The sequence below is a fragment of the Lissotriton vulgaris genome, chromosome 10 (genome assembly GCF_964263255.1).
Source record: "Lissotriton vulgaris chromosome 10, aLisVul1.2, whole genome shotgun sequence".
Taxonomy (NCBI): Eukaryota; Metazoa; Chordata; class Amphibia; order Caudata; family Salamandridae; genus Lissotriton; species Lissotriton vulgaris.
Window position 1 is genome coordinate 845,249,830 of NC_141698.1, and position 20,321 is coordinate 845,270,150.

The 20,321-nt window shown below is 44.4% G+C and overlaps 1 protein-coding gene across 1 annotated transcript in view; it reads left to right on the forward strand.

Moving 5' to 3' along the window:
- CUBN (cubilin) overlaps positions 1–20,321 on the forward strand; it is a 1,372,460-nt gene that overhangs the window by 862,095 nt on the left and 490,044 nt on the right. The gene's annotated exons all lie outside the window — the stretch shown is intronic.

Here is a 20,321-nt window from a genome sequence, read left to right on the forward strand (position 1 = left end):
TAAACAACAGTCCGACCCTGAAAGTTTTCCAAATATGTGTCTCGGGTCATTATCTCATTCCTCCTAGACCCATCCATGCTGTATATATGTTACTAAACGTTGTGAGGCACATCGACAATGCACTCAGCGCTACGGCGTCCAAAGAGCACGCACCAAATCTGTTTATCGGGCACGTTTCTATCAGACTGCAGCTCAAAGCACATTTCCTGACGAGGAATCCATTCCACTGCAATTCTATGACCATTTCCTTCGCGTCCTTTAAAAACGCCTTCCCAGTCCTCCCCTTTGAAAACAAATACAGCAGCGAGAGAGGAAATAGCCGCATAGATATGGAAAGCGCGCGCACAGTGCATTTTCTCATCTAAATGCTTAAACATCTTGTGCTGTTCTCCGCAACAATTGAGCTGAAGATTGATACCCTGGCGGATAATGCAGCGAGGAACTGCGTTTGAAAAATACCAGTTCCTCCTCAGTTGCCTCTCTGCATGTGCCAGGATACGGGCGAGAAAAGTGCCAACCCAGTGAGTTAATGTTCAACCCGCTACAGTCATAGGTGTATGGGACGGGGAAAGAGATGGATCCCGCCGACACTCCCTGCACTCCAGACTATTTAGCCATGCATGTAGTTCCTTGTAAGTTTCCTTGTCTAATTAGCTGCAGAGCTGCTCCGTCTTCATCCTATGATGCCTCGCCGTCATAGGGAAGAGGAGGCCCGGCCTGTCGCCGACCATGATGGAGCAGCGCTTCATTGTGCTACAAGATGTCCCGTGGACTCATTCCAGACTGTTTTGAGTAATCATCAACTTTGGTCCGCATACACATCTCATGCTGCCTGTCGCTCTACACTAAAGGAGGGACCGCAGGCAATTTGAGTGCCGACCTGAAGGGCCTACGCGTCTGATACAGTAGGAAGCTGCCAGATGACTTTATGAGTGCAGAGTGTGTGTGAGTGCAGAGTGTGAGTGCAAAGTATGAGTGCAGAGTGTGAGAGAGTGCAGAGTGTGAGAGAGTGCAGAGTGTGAGAGAGTGCAGAGTGTGAGAGAGCGCAGAGTGTGAGAGAGTGCAGAGAGTGAGAGAGTGCAGAGTGTGAGTGAGTGCAGAGTATGAGTGAGTGTGAGAGTGCAGAGTGTGAGAGTGCAGAGTGTGAGAGTACAGAGTGTGAGAGTGCAGAGTCAGAGTGCAGATTCAGGGTGCAGAGTGCAGATTCAGAGTGCAGAGTGCAGATTTAGAGTGCAGAATCAGAGAGAGTGCAGAGTGTGAGAGAGTGCAGAGTGTGAGAGAGTGCAGAGTGTGACAGTGCAGAGTGTGAGAGTGCAGATTCAGAGTGCAGTTTCAGAGTGCAGATTCAGAGTGCAGATTCAGAGTGCAGAGTGCAGATCCAGAGTGCAGTTTCAGAGTGCATATTCAGAGTGCAGATTTAGAGTGCAGAGTGCAGTTTCAGAGTGCAGAGTGCAGATTTAGAGTGCAGTTTCAGAGTGCAGAGGGCAGATTTAGAGTGAAGAGGGCAGATTTAGAGTGCAGAGTGCAGATTTAGAGTGCAGAGTGCAGTTTCAGAGTGCAGAGTGCAGATTTAGAGTGCAGTTTCAGAGTGCAGAGTGCAGATTTAGAGTGCAGAATCAGTGAGAGTGCGGAGTGTGAGAGATTGCAGAGTGTGAGAGATTGCAGAGTGTGAGAGAGCGCAGAGTGTGAGTGAGTGTGAGAGTGCAGAGTGTGAGAGTGCAGAGTGTGAGAGTGCAGATTCAGAGTGCAGTTTCAGAGTGCAGATTCAGAGTGCAGATTCAGAGTGCAGTTTCAGAGTGCATTTTCAGAGTGCAGATTCAGAGTGCAGATTCAGAGTGCAGAGTGCAGATTCAAAGTGCAGATTCAGAGTGCAGATTCAGAGTGCAGAGTGCAGATTTAGAGTGCAGAGTGCAGATCCAGAGTGCAGTTTCAGAGTGCATATTCAGAGTGCAGATTTAGAGTGCAGAGTGCAGTTTCAGAGTGCAGAGTGCAGATTTAGAGTGCAGAGGGCACATTTAGAGTGCAGAGTGCAGTTTCAGAGTGCAGAGTGCAGATTCAGAGTGCAGTTTCAGAGTGCAGTTTCAGAGTGCAGATTCAGAGTGCAGATTCAGAGTGCAGATTCAGAGTGCAGAGTGCAGATTCAAAGTGCAGATTCAGAGTGCAGAGTGCAGATTTAGAGTGCAGAGTGCAGATCCAGAGTGCAGTTTCAGAGTGCATATTCAGAGTGCAGATTTAGAGTGCAGAGTGCAGTTTCAGAGTGCAGAGTGCAGATTTAGAGTGCAGTTGCAGAGTGCAGAGTGCAGATTTAGAGTGCAGAGGGCAGATTTAGAGTGTAGAGTGCAGATTTAGAGTGCAGATTGCAGTTTCAGAGTGCAGAGTACAGATTTAGAGTGCAGTTTCAGAGTGCAGAGTGCAGATTTAGAGTGCAGAGTGCAAATTCAGAGTGCAGTTTCAGAGTGCAGATTCAGAGTGCAGATTCAGAGTGCAGAGTGCAGATTCAAAGTGCAGATTCAGAGTGCAGATTCAGAGTGCAGAGTGCAGATTTAGAGTCCAGAGTGCAGTTTCAGAGTGCATATTCAGAGTGCAGATTTAGAGTGCAGAGTGCAGTTTCAGAGTGCAGAGTGCAGATTTAGAGTGCAGTTTCAGAGTGCAGATTCAGAGTGCAGATTCAGAGTGCAGAGTGCAGATTTAGAGTGCAGAGTGCAGATCCAGAGTGGAGTTTCAGAGTGCATATTCAGAGTGCAGATTTAGAGTGCAGAGTGCAGTTTCAGAGTGCAGAGTGCAGATTTAGAGTGCAGTTTCAGAGTGCAGAGGGCAGATTTAGAGTGAAGAGGGCAGATTTAGAGTGCAGAGTGCAGATTTAGAGTGCAGAGTGCAGTTTCAGAGTGCAGAGTGCAGATTTAGAGTGCAGTTTCAGAGTGCAGAGTGCAGATTTAGAGTGCAGAATCAGTGAGAGTGCGGAGTGTGAGAGATTGCAGAGTGTGAGAGATTGCAGAGTGTGAGAGAGCGCAGAGTATGAGTGAGTGTGAGAGTGCAGAGTGTGACAGTGCAGAGTGTGAGAGTGCAGATTCAGAGTGCAGTTTCAGAGTGCAGATTCAGAGTGCAGATTCAGAGTGCAGTTTCAGAGTGCAGTTTCAGAGGGCAGATTCAGAGTGCAGATTCAGAGTGCAGAGTGCAGATTCAAAGTGCAGATTCAGAGTGCAGATTCAGAGTGCAGAGTGCAGATTTAGAGTGCAGAGTGCAGATCTAGAGTGCAGTTTCAGAGTGCATATTCAGAGTGCAGATTTAGAGTGCAGAGTGCAGTTTCAGAGTGCAGAGTGCAGATTTAGAGTGCAGTTGCAGAGTGCAGAGTGCAGATTTAGAGTGCAGAGGGCAGATTTAGAGTGCAGAGTGCAGATTTCGAGTGCAGAGTGCAGTTTCAGAGTGCAGAGTGCAGATTTAGAGTGCAGTTTCAGAGTGCAGAGTGCAGATTTAGAGTGCAGAGTGCAGATTTAGAGTGCAGAGTGCAAATTCAGAGTACAGTTTCAGAGTGCAGTTTCAGAGTGCAGATTCAGAGTGCAGATTCAGAGTGCAGAATTAGAGTGCAGATTCAGAGTGCAGATTCAGAGTGCAGATTCAGAGTGCAGATTCAAAGTGCAGATTCAGAGTGCAGAGTGCAGATTTAGAGTGCAGAGTGCAGTTTCAGAGTGCAGAGTGCAGATTTAGAGTGCAGTTTCAGAGTGCAGAGTGCAGATTTAGAGTGCAGAGTGCAAATTCAGAGTGCAGTTTCAGAGTGCAGTTTCAGAGTGCAGATTCAGAGTGCAGAATCAGAGTGAAGAATCAGAGTGCAGATTCAGAGTGCAGAGTGCAGATTCAGAGTGCAGATTCAGCGTGCAGATTCAGAGTGCAGACTGCAGATTCAGAGTGCAGAGTGCAGATTCAGAGTGCAGATTCAGAGTGCATATTTAGAGTGCAGAGTGTAGATTCAGAGTACAGAGTGCAGATTCAGAGTTTGTGGTTTGCAGCTGACTGCTGCAGAGTGAGAGTGAGTACTGCAGAGCAAGAGTGAGTGCTACAGAGTGAGAGTGAGTGCTGCAGAATGAGAGTGAGTGCTGCAGAGTGAGAGTGAGTGCTGCAAAGTGAGAGTGAGTGCTGCAGAGTGTGAGTGAGTGCTGCCCGGTGTAAGAGAGTGATGCAGAGTGTGAGTGCTGCAGAGTGTGAGTGAGTGCAGAGTGAGTGCAGAGTGAGAGTGAGTGCAGAGTGAGTGCAGACTGAGTGCAGAATGACTGCAGAAAGACAGTGAGTGCGCAGGATAAGGCCACACACATAAGACGACACACATAAGACCACACACATAAAACCACATACATAAAACCACACACATAAGACCACACACACACACACACACACCACTCTCACCACCACACACACCACCACACCCACCACCACACACTCACCACCACACACTCACCACCACACACGCAACCACACACGCAACCACACACACAACCACACACACCACCAGCCGTCACTGCACACTTTCACCGGGCACAAACACCACCAGCCGTCAGTGAACGCTTTCACCCGGCACAAACACCATCAGCTGTCAGTGCAGGCTTCCACCAGGCACACAACACCAGACATCAGTGCACGCTTTCACCAGGCACACACACCTCCAGCCGTCTGTGCACACTTTTACCAGGCACACACACCACCAGCCATCAGTGCACGCTTCCACCAAGCACAGACACCTCCAGCCGGCAGTGCAAGCTTCCACCAAGCACACACACCACCAGCCATCAGTGCACAATTTCTACAGGCACACACACCACCAGCCATCAGTGCACACATCAATTGTCAACGCATCCGCAATTAACTATTGTAGCAATCGCAGTATGGTGCACTTTACTTTTAAACATATTCGTCTAAAGCGCAGCATGCCACTATTGCTACAATTCCAATCCAACCCACATAATTCCACTACACACCACATGCATACACTCCATAACACATGGCTAAAAGACATTGCCATTTACAATGCTATTAGCTCTAACTCAAATAAATCCGAGACCTATTGCATTTCTAATGCTTGTTTTGGGTATGGGAATATCGGGTCCTGAGTTCGCAGACCCTATAATTCTGGGCCTGGAGACACATGTAATTGTGGGTAGCGAAATTCCACCCACAGATAACGCTCTGGTTAGAATTGTATGACTCGTACTGAGGTTATAAGTGCTTGGCTAAAATATGCCGAGAAAATAAGTACTGGTCATGCTTCTGCCACATTACTGTTGCAAAGGAATCACCTTGTATAGGTTATAAACAACTTTATCAATCATACCTGTAAAACAATGTCCAGGGAATTCGATTGAGATTGTACTATACACCTTTACATTTTTACATGTGATATTACACAATTACGTGGTTCTGCTGCTTGGTGTGTACATGTACTACACTACAAAGATAATTTAAACAGTATATTTTTGAGCAGTCAATGCTAATGTCAAGAATTAAATACAAATCCCATAGGAACCTTCAAACAAATTCCTTGATATTTGTAGACATCATACACATCTTTGTTGAAATGAATTCCTTCTCATCAGCATTTGCTGAAATAATACAGAAAAATGTAAGCATTAGATTTGATAAATTGAGACCTGATAATATTACACAACATGTATATTGTAAAAAATTGTAGTTAGATGCAGCAAGAGAGCATATGCTTATAGTTCTGTGGTACATATGTTCCCAGGTATAATCCAATCACCGCATTCCAGTTTAATGACTATGGGCCAGATGTAGGAAGCCTAATACCGGTCGGTAACGGCCGAAATTGCAGAATTTCGGCCGCTACCAACCGGTATTAGGCTTTTGAGATGAAAGTGCCTAATTTAAGGATTCGGTAATTTACCGAATCGGTAATTTAAGTAATCGGTAAATTACCAAATTCTTAAATACCGATTTGGTTAAGTTACCGAATCCTTAATGTAGTAAGCACTCAAGTGCGTGCTTTTCACTTGTAAGGATTCGTTATTTACCACCAACTAATAGTTGGTGGTAAATATCGAAACCCTTATAAAAAGCAATTTTGTGCTTTTTTCAGCTGTGCCATGTGGCAGACATACATGCCCTTAGGGCATGTATGTATGCCACATGTGCACCCATGCACTATGCAGGGGTGCAACAGGGCGTCAATGTGACACCCTGCCACCTTTGTAGATCTACCCCTATTACCGATTCGGTATTTACCGAATCGGTATTTCTCATTCATTCCTATGGGCCTTCCGGCCCATAATAATGAATGGGGAATACCGAATCGGTAAATACCGAATCAGTATTTACCGCATTTTACCGATTCGGTAAAATTTACCAAATCATTAGCTACATATCATTTACCGATTCTAAAAAAACGAATCTGTAAAATTCGGTATTTTAGAATCGGTGAATGATATTTACCTACATCTGGCCCTATAAGTGGGAAAAGCATGTTCCCTCCTCATGCTTTCACTCTTTGTGCTCAAGAAGGGATGACCTTAGGTGGATACTGCGAGTCCTTATCACTGTCCTGATGGAGGCGTCAGGGAGCTGGGGAGCTGCATTGTCCTGACAGGAAAGAAGACTCTCTGGCCCTCTTTTGGAGTAGGCCAGCATTCCCAATCCATAGGCAAACAAGCTTTTGCGTTCTAATTGCAATTGGAAATAGAACGGATTTACAGCACTTCTGAGATGTTCTCCTATATAGCTCATCAGGAAAAAACGTGTGGAAGTCGTCAGAAAGAGGAAAAACAATTATTGAACAGCAGCACAAACTCCGACACCACATGGTACACTTCCGACCTTCCCAACTCAGGTTAGTCCGGTAATACCAACCCAGAGAAGTACTGCAGTATTGGTATTTCCTTGGGAAATACAACTGCACCAGAAATACGTGGTTACTCCTAATGAGGTCTGTTGGAGCTGGACGTTTCTGCAGGATTTTTGACTTCCTTAGCAGAACCCATTTTTGTTGGCTTTTACAACTCTCTGAACTTTACTCCTGCTAATCACTGCTAATGTGCTTCTGCTCTCTCCCTTACATAAAATTGGTATACACCCTGATTGGTAAATTTAATTACTTTTAAGTCCCTGGCATGTGGTAGTACATGTACCCAATGCTTGAAATTAAATGCTACGTGTGTGTTACAGCCCTCATTGTATCACCCACTAAAAGTGACACTGTGAATCATGTCTCAGGTCTGCCAATGCCTTCTGTGGTGCAGTCTTAAATTGACATTTTGACCTGGCGAAACAAAACCTTTGACCGCCCTAAACCTTCCTTTTTTTAATACTTATAAATCACCCTTAAACTAGGCCCTAACAGCTCATAGGCCAAGATGCATGGCATGTAAAAAGTAGGCATGTGTCCATGAGTTTTAGATGTCCTGACATTACTTCGTTGTTCACTGTAGCAAGTCTATCTCTCCCATAGACGTGTACTGGGTTAATTTATCACCCACTTAATAAATGATAACTTCAGTTTGAGAACACGTTGAAAAATACTTCTTTCACTCATTGTAATTGCAAGCTATCATGCTCTACAATGGTAAAGTCGGATTTTAAGTTACTATTCTGAAAATGCCACTTTTAGAAAGTAAGTACAAAAAAAGGGGAAACCTGGTGTTTCTAAATAATTTATGCAATTTCCTTACTGCAATAATCACAAGTTGCTTTATATGATTAGGTCATTTATTAAACTTTTTAATTGAATAGCTTATTTTATCTTTTTGATTTATATACATTAGGAAGAATGTAGACAAAAAAGACTTCTAGTCCTTCCAAACAAACACATATCAAGTGATTCCTATATTTACAAATGTATAGGCATTTATATAGCGCACTACTTACCCGGAGGGGGACATTTACATATCTTTACAACATTTATCACAATATACATTACACACATTTATCACAATGCAACAAAACATCAATATAATTCAGCAACCAATGTATTGTTTAAAACTGATAGATACAAATTAATTCTTTACTGAGACCTATCAACAAAACTGGGAACAAAACTACACTCAATGTTTCTCAGTATACAGCACCCTGTCAGTATTGATCTTTATGTCTGTTACTGCAAATGCCAACGCGTTTCAAGCCCCAGGGGACCTCCAGGGGCTCTCATCAGGGCTTCTGAATTATATACACACTGGTATGTTCTAAAAACCACAAAATGAATATATCACTCATTCTGTATCCTTCCTCAACATTACTCTATCCTCTCCAGTCTTTTAATTTCATAAATGCACTATACCTGATGGTCGAAATTTTAATCCATCAGGCTTGCTGCTGTCTGGTGGTGAGGGAAACAAAACGGACTGGCCCTGTTTAAACAAAAGTCTAATTAGACTTTCCATTAACAACGGACCTAATTCCCACTCGTGTTACCATTGTAACTGCAATCCCACCTACCTCGAATGTGGGGGTGGTGCGGCATTCCAAGAGCTGAATATCATAGAACACGAATATCTGCCTAATGCGTGACTCAATCTAAAGACAAGAGAGTAGCATTTGGTAAACCACTCCATCCACTGTTCAAGTTTTAGCTGTAACTAATCGAGGTGGCACTTGCGAGCCTACATACCTGCCTGGCTCAAACCAATCGTTCTACCGCCACTCCTCACAATAGTTGAGAATCACTGCATTGTATGACCCTGTCTACAATACAAACAAAAAAGCAGCTGGTCATTAAACATCCAACCAACAACCATGTAGTTCCGACACACCTATACATACATAACCAGAATAGAGGGAAGAGTTTAAAAGTATAAAAACAAGGAAACAGCTGTATATAACAGAAGGATAATAACCCCAATGTATAAATTAAAAACACAAATGCAATTTATTACATAGTGTGCAAAAAAAACATACAAATAAAAAAAACAGTCCAATGCAAATAAACTATCCAGAGAGACAGGGCAAATGTGAAGCAATAAAACATCAAAATTGGTTCTTTCGCACAGAAATCAAATCATAAACACCATCAGTCTTTTAAAACATAATCTTTGATAGACATGAGGTGGTTCCTGGAAGTAACCACAAAGAGAATTGGCGTTGACACGTTTCGGTGGTGACCAATGATTAAGGTGCCACCTTCTTAAGGACATATATATTTGTCACTCTCCAAATCGATTAAAATATAGTCAACCTAATCAAACAGAAGGATAACTATAAAACATCATATGCTTCAATACATTTAATATTAGAAAACATGCACAGGATATTAAACTGATCAGATCTCCATTGAATCTATACCTCTAAAAAGTCCAGAACAAAACAATTCTTCTACTTCACATAATATTTGGTCAAGAATATACCTCCCCCATATACACAATATCCTAGTCTGTTAACAGAGAATGTATACGCATTTATTTGCTAAATAAAAGAGAGTAGAGAAAGAGTTTTTTTTTTGTTGTACTTTAGGACAAGGGGCACAGTTATACACCATCCCATACATCACTCTATCGATTCTTCAATTCATACAAACCAACAAATTGGCTCCATTGACACCAACATCCCCCGTTCATACTGTATCATTCTTTCCACATTGCAACATACAAACCACTAGGTGATACTAAGAGTCAAATCGTTTTTCGATTAGTCCGTCACATCAGGCTACATACCACTGATCATGTTTGAAAGAAACTCTGATCTCTCCTTCCCGAGTTAAAAGGATAAAACATGGCCCTTCAGGTCCAGCGTAATTTAAAAAGCTGATGAATGCAACTCCTATTAAAGGGGTAACAGAAATATTCTCCTTTAGACATGTATCATGTGCATAATGTGGTCTATTTGAGATAGCACCTATTATGACCTACAGTATCCCACTCACCTCTAATACTTCATAGATGGAGTACACAGTAGGGACTGGGGACTATACTGTGGGATCCAATCTGATGATTCCGAAATAGATCATAGAAATGCCCTCCTAAAATGACATAGTCAAAATACAGCATGAGGAGCACTAAAAGATAACGTTTTTTTTTTAAACAAAAGACAAAAAACATTAATCTAACCACAGGTAACTCTATTCCTATTCCAAAGTCTGGCTCATTATCATTTTATGATTCCATATAACATTAATGTATTAGGCGTTGCCAACGGGGGATTATATTAAAAAAAGCATGTGCATCATATGGAAGTTCGTCCTTATTCAAAAACCCTCTGTATGGCTGTTAATCACAAAAGAGGGATAAGTGGATCTCCCCAAAGAGCCATGATGATCAGTCCCATCTATGACAAACCTAGTGATACATTTGTGGTGTGGGTCACATTATATGGCTATATATAACAACTGCCTTATTTTGAACAAAACGAGCAATAGTATTGAATGTCGCCCAGATAGTACTGGTGGCTACATAATATGCTGCTAATTCAGGCTGCAAAATGCGCTTTGGCTAAACATGGTTACGTTTTATATAAACAAATTGAATGGAGCACAGGTTCTCGTAGACGCGTTTTAACTGGCCATATTGGACCTTCATGTATTAACAAACCGAACGGTTCGCGAGTTCTAATTTGATAATGGGCTTTCAAGTCAGGCGTCTAAACACGCCTTTACTCGACGTTATGGAAACGACAATCACCCTCATTGGAGTATGTGCTTAAACTTTTATAGCAGGAGCTGTACAGGGGTCAATACTGAAATAATCTCCCCCCGGTCGTCCCATAGCTCACCTTTTATTAAAGAAGTAATGGCTATCAGGATGCAGTCGTCTGATCGCGTCTCCCACCGAATTAAACAGAGAATTCACCAGACCCAGATCTCCGTACTGCTTTAGTACTGACGGATGGGGAACTAAAGTGGTTGCAGCTGCAGCGCAAGAGTCCCTGGTTACTCGAAGGGCGAAAAAAGATTTAAAGGGCCAAGGTCAAAGCAAGATAACCTTTACACGCTGTTCATGGGACAATGAGCGTTAAAGAGCCAGAGTTAATGTAGCGCGGCCTTCCCGAGCAAACCATTGCAGACCTGTATGACAATACTGCGGCTATACTATACTCTCCTGTTAAACCAGTTAATTATGCACAATACCATAAATCAGCACGTGATTAAGCATGGGCGAATTTTGCAAATCTGGTGTTCGCGAATTCGCGTATTTGCGAACTCGCAATCCGCAAAATCCGCAAATTCGCAAGGGTTTCTGCCAGTTCGCGAGGGTTTTGTACCAGTTCGCAATTGCGAACTTACTTGTCGGCTCGCAACCGTCGCGGCTATGTTGTTTCTACATCTGGTTCATCATCACAGGTTCCCAGCACCCTCTGTTTCACCACTGCCACCCTCTGTTTCACCCATGCCACCCTTTGGTACATCAATGCCACCCTCTGGTTCATCATCACTGTAGATTATGGGGGGGGGGAAAGCAAGCACACCTGCCCTGCTTCAACTGCCATGAATTAATTTGGGGTTGATTTATTAATGTGTCACTGTTTTAAAATTCCAGTCTGGCGCCTGCTTCCTTATCTGTAATTTGCTTTCTGTTGCAGTGCGATTTTTTTTCCAGGACCTTTGTGGCCTACTAGTAGCTATTCTATGAGCCTGCTGTGAGGGTCAGAGCAGGGTCATACAATTGTTGCAACTAGCAACTGAACTCTGGAGGGGCCCCAGTCAGGAAGCACTACAGGGAATGGTTACTAATGATGAGTTTGAACTTTTGCACCTGCTGAGTGCTTTCAGTTTTGCAAAACTCGTTTTTCTGAAATTTCGCGGGATTCGCGGGGCGCGAACGTGCGCGAGATCGAATTCGGAAGCCGCAAATTCGTGCGAATATGCGATTTGTTTTTTTGCGGCATGTTAGTTTGCAAGGTTTTGTGCATTTTAGCGAGCCGCTTGTAGCGCAACGGCGCGAAGTTACCCTCACGGTCGTTCACGGGCGCGGCCATCTTGTTTGCATGATGTATTTCCGTTTCCGGGCGCGATGTGTAATCTCGCAAAGTGTGCGGCTCGCTAGTACAATTTCACGTGTGTTCGCGATGAAAATCTTGCGCGAACTTACCCACGCGGTCGTGAACGGGCGCGGCCATCTTCTTTCTCATTCATTGCTATGGTTCTGGGCATGCTTCTTCTATCCTCTCTGAATCTCTGCCATCCTTTGCTTGTTTGAAGTTTTTTTTAATCTTTTTTACTTATTATCTATCCCTCTATTTTTCTAGCTCTATAGTTTGGTCTTTACTGCTACTTTTGGTTAATTTGAAACTACTTTTTTAAACTCTTTTCTTTTCTTATTCCCTATTCTATTTTCTTTATTATTTAGCTTCCTTTCTGCCCAGACCATGGTAAAGGGAGCCGAGAAGCATCCCGAGAAGGGGAAGGGTCCCGCACCCCGTGCCCGGCTCCCGTGCGGGCGTTTGAGGGGGGAGCAGGTCGCACCCCGGGAGATCTTCAGCCCGGAGGAGGTGGCCGCACTAGTTTATTATGTTCAGCGCCGCCTCCCCAGGACCATCATGGCAGGCGGAAAGATCGCTCGCGGGTACGGGATCCAGGAGTGCCGGAAGTGGTGGGAGAAGGTGTGCCGGGCCATGTACCAACATCTCAGGTCCAGCGCACCTACAACCAGGCCGCCCACCGTTGGACGGATCTCCTGGACCGGGAACGCGATCTGCTCAACCTGCTCGGCCTTGAGATCCCCGGGCTTGGTGAGTAGTAGTAGCTATTTCTTTACTACTCTGTTTTCTCCTGCTCTGTGTGTTATTATATTGCAAATTTTTGTTTTTTACCAAGAGCATTAATGCTGCTGATTACATTGTAGGTAAATTATATTTCAAAATCTTCTGTGCATTTCAGGTGCACTGCTCTCCTTCTCAGTAGCGTTGCTACTATGCTTATTTGTTTTCGATTTTGTGTTCATTTCATTGGCCTGTGAAACTATGTATGAGTGTAGTTTAAAGAACTGCATAATGCTAGACACTAAGGGTCAGATTTTTAATTACCGGCGCATCCCTGCAAAGTAGCAGGGATGCGCCAGTAATTGTGCGCCACGCCACCACCACCCATGGTGCGCCGTATTTACAATGCGGCGCACCATGGGCCCAAAACGTCACTAAAGCGTTACGCATCTGTGCCGTAAAGGCGGCGCATTGCTGGAGTTGCGCCGCAACGATGGCGCAGCTCCATCAATGCTCTGGGGTGCCCTATCTCCCCAATGCTGCGTCAAGCCGTACGTCTGCTTCAAGCAGGCGCAGGGTTTGAGTCACGCATCATTGTCCTCAAAGTGACTGATTGAAATCTTGTAGATTTCCCTCAGCCACTTTTAGGATGCGTTCCTGCGCAGGAACGCTCTCCCTTGCGCCGGAATTTCCCCCCTTGCGCCGGAACGCCCCCTGATGGCACAGGGCTTTACAACGTGATGCATGTCCCAGATGCGTCACGTTGTTAATATACGCCGCACCATGGCGCCTCTTTTGTTCTGCCGCTGCGTCACAAAAGTCAGGCAACAATGGAGCAAAAGAGCCGCAAGGGGCTTCTAAATCGGCCCCTACAGACTCAAGTCCAGTCCATCCTTTGTACACATGGCGATAAGAAGAAATAGTGGGGTGGATTGATAGTTTGAGTATTTTAATGACTGGTTAATGTAGTAGGAAACTTTTTAGTGTTGTCCCTGATCTGCAATCACGATGGACTTTGTCTGTCACTTCGCTTGCTGCGGACTGCTGCCTGCCAGTCCTAGGCGAACCTTTTTAGTATTTTGTTTAGTGAGTTACATAAGAACTTTCCAAGTCGACAGTCTGCAAATCAAGCAATACTAATAACGTAGTAGACCACATGAGATCGGTCAATATATCCCGTGGAATAGTTGTCAATTTGCTATTTCGCCAAAATATTTTGTTATTGTTCTTTTGAAATGTTTGATTTGGTTTGTGGTAAATAAATTTACCGTATCATTTTTCCATACAATTAAAAGTAAAAGGATAGCTCGAGTAATGAGAGGCAGAGTCCGTGGAATCTGAGTCATACGGGCTTTAATGAAAATAATACCTCGAGGTATGGACATCGAGTTCCATCACCACGAAGGCTCAGGAAGGATATTCAACTTTTTATTAACAGTACACATTATATATAGTAAAACAGTATACTTGACTCCAATGCAGTAGGCGTAACAGGTGGAAAGAGAGAGATAAGAACACATGTGCGTAACAGGAGGCGTGTAAGAAGGCGTACACATGGGCGTGCACTTGACATGTCAGAGAAACGTAACATGAAACGTCACAAGTGGGTGGATGCTTAGTGAAAGTTTGCAGAGTCGGCAGAAACTTCTGACCTAGATGCGCGCGCAGCTGAGCATGACGTGTAACTGGGGAGAACTGGGGGCTTTGACTTTTGCACGAGTAGAGGAGACTGATGTCTGGGGTGTCAGAACGACCTGCACCTATAGCATATCTGGTATCTCATGTTTGGAGGATGTAGTGTCTGAAGTAAAAGGTCTCTCGGGCAGAGGCCGTTCATCACTGAATACTAGTGCGTGCATATGAATCTTCATGTAGAGTGCGGGGGCCATGGGCCTACCATGGTAACGGGAGCAGTAAATTACTTGCATGGAGACAGGAAGACAGGACCCTTTGCTCTGCAGCCGGGAATATGTTTACCTATTTCACTAGACTAGAATGTGTTTTCGCGGAGGCTGAACAGATAACTGTAGGCAAAATAACGTTTTGGCAGGCAAGCAGGCCGAGCCGGGCACCGCTCGTCTGTGCAGGATGTAAGGTAGAGGTCGGGATGCATACCTAAACTGCAGCTTTCATAGGCAGAAATGAACTTGGAGACTCGTTAAGGGCCTAGCTCGACTGGGCCAGGAAACATGGAGAAAACGTGTGCTTTATTCAAAAGTGTACCATGTAAAGACGTTGGCACCATAGGTTTAGAAGCCTGATGAACAGGATTTTCATGCATGACTGGATAGCTAACATGTTAAGGTTCGACGCAAATCCATATGCGTCTTTCTAGCATGAACAGAAAGGAAGTTACATGACATACATGGAACATGAGTGCATGGATAGGGTGCGAGTAGAGGGACACTTTGGCTACCTGAAAATTTCTATTACCTCATTCCCTCCTTGGCCCCTACTTCACCCTTCAGGATATATCTATATTCATGAGACCATCTATCTGTTCATATAACATCATTTGCTCATCTCTCTTTATTCGGGAACGGGAACGTGTACTTGGACGGGGAATACAAGCTGTGGCGCACAAGCCGCAAATCGCTGGCCCACATTGCAGACAGAGACAACAACTGAATAGAATAAGCAGTATTATTCCAAGGAAGGATAGCAATTTCCATCCCAAGGCGGACAACACACTCCAGAGCCAACCGGACCAAGTCCAGGTGCCTGGATTCTGGTGAATCAGGTGAGCTATTTCGTGAAGTCTTGTTATGGCCTTATACACGGATGGCGCGTTATTTGGAATGAAAACGCAACAACTGGATCCGATGACTCGACAAGCCCCGCCCCTATCGGCCAGTATGACGTCAAGGACAAGGCGATTTTGAAGAACTACGAGTCTCATAGCAGATTGTTCTTCAGTCAGGTTACCTAAAGCAGAAGTAGTTTAGTTCACTACCGCTTCAAGAGTTCTTGTTAATTTGCGTATCAATTTACTATTTTGGACAGGACCTACAAAGAAAAAGAATCCTTTATTGAAATCTGTATATTGTTCCCACGTTGTCTCAGTCTGATCGACAATTGGGGTCTTGATCTCCCTTCTATGTCTTACATTCACAAGGCGTGAATTTCGATGATAATCAGGCGGGGCTAGAAAAACAGGTGGCAATAGGAACGCAATATAACACGTCCCATCCCAATCAGGGGGCAGATGTACATAAGCTGTATGTCCACAAATAAAATAAGAATGGCGTGAGGCTTTGAAAGTAGACTTTCCTTTATCACTGAATTCGACCACAGTATTACAATCACTGTGTCCTAGATGTACTGAACCATTCTTTCTAACACATAGTTCACCTTTCACTGGTAAAACTGTTATAAACGGCAAGTTCGAATTAGTCTCGGACTGGACGTTCAGGATCATGAGATTGAGGGAAAAGTTACCTAATGCATACACTTCATTTTCTAGATCGGTCCCTATCCTTTGTGGGAGACCGTCGGCATCTGGGAAACATGCTTTATTCATAACTGTATTCAGGTTCCCCCATATCCAATTGCCTTGGGAAACATGGGACTTACTATCATAGGAAGACATTAAAGCAAACCATGCACCACATAAACCATTATGTGTGAACGGGTAAGGAAAGAGGGGCAGAGCTCCCTTGTATTTCTGATAAGGTGGGAGTCAGCCGCATACCCAACAATTCGTGGCATTGCTGGTCTGGTGAGTATGATGTAACATACGAATGAATGTATTGTTACGCATTGCTAATCGATAGGATAATTCGTGGGGGGGCAGGTCGCTGAAAGTGTGCTCTGCAGAATCATTTGAGAAAGTATGTACATGTGAATTGAAAGGAGGAAAGAAATCATGTAACCAGAAGCTTACACATATTATCAAAATGCTCAGAAGAAACATGAAAATTAATGTTATCACACAACGACTGTGCAAGTTCTTACAGTATTGTTCTCTCTTTTTCATACGCCTATCTCTCTGACTACTGGGGTCTATCTTATTCATGTCAGAAACCTGTCTAACCGCTTCACCGTGGGGGGGACTTAAACAATTAAACGCTGTCTGACTTACAAGACCTTAACTTTGTACGATACTCCTGTTGAGGAGTTTTTTCTATCAGGGGAAGTTTAGAATCAGTGTCCGAAAGGGGGCAGTCTTTGTCTAGAGTCTCTGGACACAGTCCATGCAATTTCTTTATGTGGCTGGAGTGCAACCACCCCTTCCTGCCTTCCAGCTTGACCGCGGTCCTCGTCATCATCAACACCAGTTTAGGCTGCTTCCATCTGGGTTCCAGCGGACTTTCTCGATCGAAGTTTCGGACGTACACCCACTCTCCAGGGACGACTTCATGCGGTTTCACTTTGGTGTTGTCCGGAAAGGCAGCCGCAACCTGTGAATGACATGATTGTAGTGCAGACATCAAGGAAGCTAGGTAATCTGTCAACATAGTACTATCGACATCGGTGATCCTTTTAGGCATAGGCGTACCCCACATATTGGGAGGCCGCCCAAAAACAATTTCATAAGGTGATAGTCCTGTTCTGGAGTGAGCTACCATGCGCATATAGAAGAGTGCAACTGGCAGTGTTACGATCCGATCTACACCTTTTTCTGCACATACTTTGGCTAATCGTGTTTTCAGGGTCTGGTTGTGTCTTTCGACCAAACCAGCTGCTTCGGGATGTCGTACACAGTGAAACTTCCATTGGTAACCTAACAGGAGCGATACCTGTTTCATAAGCTCGGACGAGAATGGCTGTCCATTATCTGAGTACACGACACGGGGCAAGCCGTATCGCGGGAAAAATTCACGAACCAGCTGCTTGGCAGTGGTCGCGGCAGTGTAATCTGGGACTGTATATGCTTCTGTCCATCTGGAAAGGGCACATACAACTACAAGGACATATTTAAATCCTCTACATCGGTCCATCTGGACATAATCCATCTGAAGGACTTCAAAAGGATGATCGGGAGGGTGGAAACCACCTTGTTCCATGGGAACACCTTTGCCTGGATTGAACTGACAACAGATCATGCAGGTACGCACTTTCTGTTTTGCTGCTGCTCGTAAATGCTTGTTGAACCATAAATTCTGAATGCTGTCTAGCATAGCTTTCTCTCCTAAGTGTGCTGGATTATGTGCTGTGTTAATGATAACTTGAACCATAGAGTCGGGGAGGAACCATGTGGCTCTTCCCTTCGTCATCCATCCCTGATCTGTTTGGATCCCTCCTTGTTCAGTCCATTTCTTGATTTCGTCTGGTGTGGCATGTGTCTGTATGTCGAGTACTTCTAGTGTGGGATCCTTCACTGTCATACAATGTGTCTGTGTTGGTACTATAGTCTTTGTCGGGTTTGTCTGAGTCTGAGCTGTGTGTTTTGCTGTTCGATCTGCCAGGTCGTTACCCTGGGAAATAGTATCAGTGACTTTCGTATGTGCTTTGCACTTCATGATAGCAATGGATGCAGGTAAGTGTATTGCTTCTAACAGAGCTTGTATAAGGGGACCATGCTGTATCTTGGCGCCATGAGAAGTTAAAAAACCTCTTTCTTGCCAGAGGATACCGAAGTCGTGAACAACTCCGAATGCATACTGTGAATCTGTATGTATGTTTACTTTCAGGTTCTTGGCTCGAATGCAGGCTTGGGTCAGAGCGATGAGCTCTGCTGCTTGGGCAGACAGTGTGTCAATGCGATTTGTTTCTAAGACTTCAGTTTCAGTGGTCACTACATAGGCGGCCACTAACTCTCCTGTGCTTGATCTCATACATGAACCATCCACGTAAAGTGTCAGGTCTGGATCGGGCAATGCAATGTCTGTCAAGTCTTGTCTGGGCTTCGTTACAGTATTGATGACTTCTACGCAGTCATGTGGTGTCGGGTCAATTGTACTTGAGGGTAACAATGTGGCAGGATTTAATGTATTGCAACGTCTGATCTCTATGTGTGGTTGAAACAATGTCAATTCGTATCCAGTCAGTCTAGCTATGGTTAAGTGTTGAGTCTGGGTTCGGTTCAAAAGAACGCCCACAGAGTGTGGAACCTGTACTGTCAGGGGATGTCCTAACACTATTGAATCGCTTTGTCTGATTGCTAGAGCTGTTGCTGCAACTGATTTGAGGCACGCAGGCAGAGCCTGGGCCACTGGATCCAATGTACTAGAAAAATAAGCACAAGGCTTGTGTTTTCCTGCTTGATCTTGTGTGAGCACAGACAATGCTGTGCCGTCGCGTTCAGTAACAAAAAGTGTAAAAGGCTTGCTATAACATGGTGTCGCTAAAACAGGTGCTTTACATAAGGCTTTCTTTAACTCGTCAAAAGCTTGTGTGTGTTCCTGAGTCTAAGGGAGGACAGTCGAAGTCGCTGCCTCCTGTGTTGTCAACTGTATGAGTGGTTTGGCTAGATATGCATACTGAGGGATCCATTGTCTGCAGTACGAGGTGAGGCCAATAAAGGCCCGTACCTCCTTTTGTGTCTTGGGTTGTGGCAGATGTGCAATTAACTGAATACGTTTTGGTGTCAGTTGTCTCCCCCATTTGGACAGCAAGTGCCCAAGGTATACCACTTGCTGGGCACAGAATTGTAGCTTCGAAGGGGACACTTTATGCCCCTTTTCGGCCAAGAAACATAGGACAGTCAGTGACGCGTGCTCGCAGTCGCGTTTGGTCCGTGCAGTGATTAACAAGTCATCTACATATTGGAGCAGAGCAGTGTCAGCAGGCATGTGAATACTGTCTAGTTGTCTTTTCAGGGCTTGGCTGTAAATACTGGGACTTTCCGTGAACCCTTGAGGTGCACGTGCAAATTTGAAACTTCGGCCATTTAAAGAGAATCCGAATAAAAATTGGCTTTCCGGATGAATGGGGTCACTAAAGAAGGCGTTCTTGAGGTCAATTACAGTAAAGAACGCAGCTTCGGAATCAATGGCAGTCAATAGGGAGGATATGTCTGGCACTACTGGGTACTGGGGAACGATGCATTTATTTAGTTCTCGAAGATCAATCACCAATCTGTAGACTGGTGGTGCATTTGGGTCAGTTCGTTTAAGAATCGGAATGATTGGAGAATTACATACATTGGAGTCAGTTTCTATAACTACTCCTTGGGCAATCAATACGTCAATAATTTTCAATAAGGCCTCTACAGCCTCGGGGGGCAATTTGTATTGTCGGATTCGGGGCAGTACAACACCTTGCTTCAGAGTGACACAATAAGGTGTAATGTGCATACAACCTACATCAGTTGGACCTCGTGCCCATAAATGTGCTGGTACATTTTGCAATCTTGGATCAAAATCTCGTAGCACATAGTGACCCTTGAAGTCACGTAAGAACAATCTCACTCCTTCCGGAGAACAACATATCACAGCTCCTAAAGCTTTCAACGTTTTAATACCAAGCAGATTTTCTGGACATGCTTTCGTAAGTAACAGGTCAGTAGTACGGGACAATGGACCAACTTCAAGAGAAACTGGCTTTGATACTTCATTAACAATAGGCTTTCCTGAAAAACCCAGGGAAACATTCTGTGAGCCTGAGAGGGGTGCCCCTGGAACCTCGTCATGACTGATGGTCGTTCTACTTGCCCCTGTGTCAATCAAAAATTTTCTGTCTTTCCCTAATACCTGACTATGTACATAGGGACCCTCTTGATCTACAGGAACCTCAATAAGAGGCAAGCCAACCTCCCT